Source organism: Mustela nivalis (assembly GCF_964662115.1).
Source record: "Mustela nivalis genome assembly, chromosome: X".
Lineage (NCBI taxonomy): Eukaryota > Metazoa > Chordata > Mammalia > Carnivora > Mustelidae > Mustela > Mustela nivalis.
Window position 1 is genome coordinate 128705529 of NC_139040.1, and position 7771 is coordinate 128713299.

The following is a 7771-nucleotide window of genomic DNA, read 5'->3' on the forward strand; positions in this document are numbered from 1 at the left end:
CATGGGTGACATCAGCATCAAGGTACATTTCTCTATTGAACGCTTTTCGATGCCCCCACAAAGCTATCCATTCAAAAGGTGTTTCATTTCTGAATAGCCTTTGATTTACACAAGTTCAGTCTTCAAAAGGGGCAGTGGTATGGCTGCTAAAGACGGGTGGTGTCCATCCGTCACCCCTCAGCTGTCATACCCAACACTGGGTTGCTTGGCATTCCTTGTGCAATGGAAATCTAACCAAGGGAAGATTTTAATTCAGCAGTGAACACTGACACTGGCCGATATCGACGCCATGTTCAAGAAATCTTGCACTTGTAATAAATTGAGGGCAATGGGAATCGGACAAAATCAACATGGCTATTTATCAACCCAATAAATAGGGTTTTGCTGCATGCAAAAACCCATGTGGGTAAGAAAAAGGAAATGAAGATCCCATTCTTGAGAAGAAGAACCTTATAGCTTTGATATTCCTTGCTTTTCCAGTATCTTTCACATCTGTGACCTTTTCATTACCTTTCCCTATTTCCTATTTTCTTGGATTTCCCACAAACATCGTTTTTTTCTTCTTCTGTCCTTCCTCCTTCTCATTTGAGAGAAGCTCCAAATGCTTAAATCGCTGCCACTATACACTAACATTTGCTTCCTTATGGAGTTCTAAAAGAACAGGGCAAGGATGTGAATCAGCAGTTGCTATTAAATTGAGAAATAAAGGCATTTACAAACAAATTTTTAAATAGTTAGAATGAAAACCTCCCCAATTATATCTTGTTTATGCTTAAAACTATATTCATTTTGTATATTATGAAGAGTATTATAAAAAACAAGTATTGTAGTAATCTCCCCAATCTTTTAGTTAAGTCACAAACAAAAATGTTAATTGGATTTATGTGTGAATTTTTATTTTTTTTACATTCTTATTATGGAATTGGCAATCTGTGGTATTTCCTCTCAGTTGTATGCTGTTAGGACTCTCAGCAATTAAGAAAAAAGAAGTATTCTGAGAACAGACTAAAAGAAATGGAATATTTTCTGAAATAGAAAATTGTTTTGTCTAACCAAAAGAAGATAGCTTACTTAGTCCCCATAAGCCAAACTATGATCAGAGGAGCAAATGGGCCCTAGAGAAGAATTTGTGGTAGTCAAAACATGAAGAATTTAGAAATGACAAGGAATCAATAAACTTCAGCCTGTGGAGGAAGAAGAGACATCGAGATGTGAATCATAACAACATTGAACGACCCTTTGACAAAATAGTTTGCAAAACGTGTTGAGCATGGATAGCTGCATGCAAAAACCCATGTGGGTAAGAAAAAGGGAATGAAGATCCCATTCTTGAGAAGAAGGACCTTATAGCTTTGATATTCCTTGCTTTTCCAGAATCTTTCACATCTGTGACCTTTTCATAGCTGGAAGAGGCCTGGAAAGGGAAGGGAAAATCACTAGCTCTGTCTCAATCATGAATGTATCCCAGGGAAGCTACTGTACTGGAGAAAATTAAGAGCAAATCACTGAGAACCTACGTCCAGTCTCCATTTCAATATAGTAGACCGGAAAGACCTAGGGCTTTGCCAATTTGCTGGAATTGGTTTGAACCCAAGTGTTAGCCACATGGCATGGCTAATGTTTGGTCTTTAGTAAGTCCATCTCTAAGCCCAAAGCCTTCCTCTAGAATGCAGACATTGTAACACATGGATTCTTACAGGAATTAAATGAAACAATGAGGACTCATGGCCGTGCCCATCTTTGAGACAGTCATGTACAACATAAGACAGAAAGTGTTTGCTCAAAGGTGGGCAAACTATGACGTATGTGCCAAATCAATCACATTCCCTGCAAATTTACAAATAAGACTTTATTAGAACGTGACCACACCCACTGTTTTATGTTTTGAGGCTGGATGACCTACAGAGGCACGGAAGATATTTTAAATTTTTGAGGGAAACACAGAAACACTTGACTTCTTTCAGATGGCAGCAAACAATTTGCTGGCAGGTGTTCTGATCAGCAACATTAAATCATGCTACTTTCCTGCAAAGCTGAGTCTGGGGCTGTGTGAGAAATCTACATGGAACAGGTTGGGTAAGTTCAAGCTGATTCCAAAGTTGGTGAAGTTTTACAGCGACTCACAGGCATAACCATTTCTAAACAGATGCGGTCATTTAAGAAGAAAGTAAAAATGTGCTTTTTTAACACTTTCATATATATACTTCTTTTGGTGTTGAGTACAATGTTAGTATATACATTCTTTATGTATGTAGGTGAGTAAGCAATCTCTACATCCAACATGGGGCTTGAATTCAAGACCCCAAGATCAAGAGTCATATGCTCTACTGGCTGCGCCAGCCAGGTGCTCCTGATACGTTCTTCTTAAGTTGAGTGGGTCCAAACTGTTTGGTCCTTTTTATTACTTGGAAGTATCCCAAAGTAATTACTGAGACACTACAGGTCCATGGCCTCAGGAAGGATGCACATCTCTGACTCAGACTGGGCTGACACAAGGAAGGTGTAACCTTGGGGTGATCTTGACAGCCTCTCTGAACTTGACTTAGTCCTGCTTGTTTTCCCAGTGCCAAAGAAGACTGTTGCCTTGATGTACATCTAGATTTTAAAAAGCTGCCTTTCTGCAAAACCTTGACCAAGCCTTGACTTTTAGAAATGACACCAGTGAGTATACTCCCTGCCAGTGAGCAAGAATGATCCTACACAGACTACATCCCCTTCCATCACTGCCTTCTTCCTCCAAGAATCTGCAAACCCAAACATTGCCCAGGGTCAAGTGATGATGAAGCTGACCTGATTCCATTCTAACGCCCAAGCCACCCCCAACCCACCAGAAGCTGCCTCTCTGCATTGCCTTTTGACTTCCTATTGGCTACTGGTAGCCCTCACTGTGACTTATCCACTAGGAGAAGCTAGAGATTTGAAACATGCTTGTTTCTTCTTTGAAGGCCATAGCTGCTAGTTAGAAACTTGGAGCTGTTGGCTGGGAAATCATCTTCAGTGTATAAAATGAAGGGTTAGCCTACCACATAAATGCATTAGAGACAATGTGCACTTATCTTCCTTTTTTCCAAGCTAATGGATTCTACACTGCTCTAGTCCTCTGTTGACTATCATCTGAACTTCTTCATTTCTAATTTTCAATACTGTTATTATTAGGCCAGTCTGAAGACCCCTTATAGATGATACCTGACAAACACCCCTATACTAATTATTTTCACTTTGCACTGGCAAGATAATAAAAGCTATTTTCATTCAGAACGCATTTTGTGGTTCAGTGGCTCTGGCCTATTTACAGTTTGTGACTTTCCTATTTGAAAGATGAGAATAATACTAATAATTTAACTGACAAAAAAAATCCCACGCTGATACGGATTTCTCTATTTTTCTATTCCTGTGAAGAGGATCCTTTATCTCGAGTCTAGATAATACTAAAAATAAAATCTTACCCAAGGCTAAGTCTGTTTTAGAAAATAAATCCATGTAGGGATCGGGTGGGAAGGTGACATTTCCTTCGTCTGAAGGTAACAGCAGAGACTTTGTTAAATGCTGAACCATTCGCAACCGTGCGTTTGTAGCAGACTGATCCTCAAGTCTCTGGGTTGGGATCCAAAGGCAAGTCCAGTTCATGCCGTCCATACTGTGACTTTGATGCTCACTCAACTCCCAAGACAAAATTCTGGCAGACTGCCAAACGCCATCTTGCGGAAGAAATGAGTTTCCTTGAATTCTGGATATACTCTAGCTTGGATCTTATAATCCAAGGCTCAAAACCAGGCCTTCTATTCCTCAGCCCAGATGACCCCCAGGGTACGCTTATTCTCCCACTTGGTTCCTCACACGTTGCTGGGCTTATGTCCATCGTTGGTAACCTTTCCAGGGTCCACACTCCTTTCTCCAAGAACATGACCTCTTTCTAGGACGCACCTAATCACATTCCCTAGAGAGAGTATAAATCTCCTGGATTATGACAAGGTGATCGAGAACCTTACCAGTTGGGAAGCTGTCTTGGCTTGCGATCCTTTACCACATGACCCTCAGTGCCCTCACACAGCTGTTGGGTCACCTTCTGTCTTTTCAGTTGGACATCCTTGAAGGTCCCAGTTCAGCATCATCCATTTCACATTGCCCTATAGCCCTGGTCTAGTCTTCAAATGAATGCCTGAAGAACCAAGAAGGGTCTAGTATTTTCTGGAAGCTCTCCATCATTCTGCAATTAAAAACCACCCAACTCTAACATGGGATGTGTCCCAGCCTCCCAGCCAATGTCTGGACATCATCTAGGCAAAAATGGCCATTTCTTAACTCTCAGAATTGTGTCCTAAAGTTGAGTGGGGTCTACATTCTCATCTCTGCCCTTTAATCCACTGGACTCCAGGTTACAGGGAAAGACTTTCGTGATCAGTGTATAATGGACAATCAGCAGAGTCATCATTTCAATGTCCATTTCTCGGCTGGCAGAAGGTTCCCATTTGGTAAGCCCACTGGAGGGTGATCTTTTTGAACTGTTCCATAGTGTGAACCTAATCAAAAATCCATATAATTTTGTGAAACGTAACGAGGAGCTTTCTATGCTGTCCCTTTCTCACCTGTTGGAGTACCCAATTTACATATTCCTTAAGGTCAAGGTGGAAAGGTAGGGGTCACTGTCACCCCACTCCCCAAGAAGCCTACAATTAAAACATTGAGCATGCCTTGGCTTTCCTACACAGCTTGCATTTAGGCAAGCACAGCTTGAGGTTCCTTTATAAGAGCAAAAGTAATAGGTTTTAGTGAAAAAGATAAGCTTTCTCCATTCACTTGTTATTTTGGATTTGTATTCTAACAAAATAGGAACGTACACAGTTGATTAAGTTAAACTGATAAGAATGTTGTAGTAATTGCCTCAAAATGAATGTACATAAGTTAAAAAAGGAAGAGTGTATCCCCAACTAAATAGGATGTTAAGTGTGGGCTCCTTGGTCTTGAATAAATCAGATATTTATCTGCCAACCACAAAGTTAAAAAAAAAAAGTCATTTACACTTTTCTCTCCATGCCTGGAGCAGGTTGCCCATATTACATATCATTTACTTGTAGGACAGCATGCAGATGTATTAGCCCTTAGTGTTTTATATGGGAGTTAAATGTATAACTCACAATTAAACATTGTAAAGAACATATGGTTATCTGACACGTTATTTATCTAGAGAAGGGCTTTTCATAAGTCGGTGGCAGGCTCCCCCACCAACAACATTTGGCTGAAGGGGAGGAGGTTACAGCCCTAATGGGAAGACCCAGGTACACTGATAATCGCACAACACATAAGGAAGCCCTCTCTACCGCCAACGAAAATAATTAGCCAGGCTCAAAGGCCCAGAGTGCAACATTTGAGAGACCACGGTCTAAATACACGTAAGTATTTTCTGGTATTAATTTGCTATGAACCAAGCATGACACTTGGACTCTCGACTTCAATGGCCTCACTCACTTCTCACAACTGTCCTAAGAGTTTGTACTTAAAGAGATGAGAAAATGGCGATGGATAAACTCAGGAACTTATTAATCTTAACTAGAAGAGGCTCAGTCATGATACAAAGCAAGATTGATCTGGTTCCCACACCACACAGAACCATCACACAAGATTCCTTTGGGAGACACGACTTAGCGAAAAGTTAGCAAAACAACATTGGAGGAGGTAGTTTGAGCCTCGTAATCTGGATCATGCCTAATAAATACAAAAGTCAGCCCGCAAGACCATTTTTCTTACTCAAATCCACGTCTCCTTACATCAAATACCGTTTTGTTTCACCAAAATATCATTGATAAGTCAAGTCACTGTGGTCAGTAGAACAATGGCCTTGAAGACGTGCATATCCTAATTGCAAAAACCAGGAGTCTGTTACACTACCTGGCAGAGGGAAATGAAGGTTGCACATCTAGATGGGCCAAATGGAATCACTCGGCACAAAACCCATTTCCTTTGCTAGGATACCTACACTATGCATGCTGTCATGCTGACAGAGTCTACCTCTTACCATAGAAAACAAAAGAACTTGTGGTTCCTTCCTCCACCTATCAGACAGGGTTTGATTATGTGATCATGAGGATGTTGAGTTTGTCTCCAGTGACCCAAAATCAGGAATGTCAGAGAAAATTCCTGCTCGCCAAGGAAGTGGCAACCACAAGATGCAGGTTCTGGGGCCAGTGGACCATGTGTCCATGCTTCTTGGATGGAGGCAAAGCTGTGTCATCAATGCCCTGTGCTAAAAACAATGGTGTCCTCCTCAGACCCTGTCAGTACCCCATCTGCAGGACCTACCTCCCAAGGATTCCCATTATTCCCACCCACATTCTTACTACGGTTCTCCACTTTTCCTGGTGATCATGCAAGATGTTAAGTGTCTCTTCAATATACTCTTTTACCACCCACCAGCCTGCATTCCTTGGTGCTCCTGCTACAAACGCCAAGTCAGCAGACTTGGAGACAACATGCAGAAAGTGAGCTCATACAGGACACCAGTCGCTTGGCCAGAGGCACCACGACACAGGTGGAATCTGGGCAGACATGTGTGAGACGTAGGAATGGAGAAACAGAGACAGCCACACAGAGAAAAGGGAAGCAGAAATGAAGACAAAAGGGAAGGGAAAATGTCATGAGCTCTTTAACCCGGGCCGGGGTCATGAACTAAAGTGCTTGGTCTACTATTCCTGAGAGCTTACAGGTTTGTCCTCCCCATAAGTTGTATTGTGATTTCTGTCTTCAAATATATATATATATATATATATATATATATATATATATATATATATATATCAGCCACACACATATATGTCATACACACACAACTCTACATATGACACAGATCTACTGTATACACATATAGATGATATGTGTGTATATATATATATAATATGGACATATAAACTCACATAATAGGTGTATTTGTAAAGACATGTGGCATACACGTATCTTATCCATGTGCATAGGCCCTATACATATGGTCTAAACATACATGCTGTACCTCACATTTACACCTGTGTCATGTAATATATATCATAGAGTAAAATACTGGCCAACGATGACCCATCACATGCCCACAAGTGAGCCTTGATGAACAGTCTTACTATGTTCTGACACTGAACGAATTCCTGCGGGGCATGCAGAGGATTGCCATATGGGTCTCCTTTTCTCAAGGCGCCATGACTCGCCCATGGCAGAAACCCAAAGTTAGAAAGAAAGCGGAAGAAGATACCTAAAATCTAACGGAGGAGCAATGGGTAACAGGTTCATGGTCCAAGGGGCAAAACCAGACATGGTAATTACCTACAGTAGGAAACACAATGTTGGGGAGATCAGGGGCAGGAAGAGGTTTGAACCTTCATGGATTTCCAAAGAAGACACAGACTTGAATGCCATTTGGACCCATGGAGAAGAACCTGGTATTTTCCTAAGGAACACATAGCACGAGCTACTGCGTGTTCATAAAAAAACAAGTGAACCTAACAAGTAGTCACCTTGGAAGTGGAAATCAGTGGGATGCTTTTTAACCCATGGTGCCAAGGACTGAAAATATACATTAAGATTCTCTTAATGTAAGAGGCCTTTCAAGAAATTTGGAACAGAGAAGTTACAGATTGTAAAATTCAACTCCATTAATAAATGATGGGAAGGTTGTATTGATCGAGGGAAGCATCTGGATTCAATAATGGGAATACATCAATAAACTCACTTTTATTCTTCAGATTTCGCTCAAGTGGACGCTTCCAATTACAAGCCAAGATTTTCTAGAAGG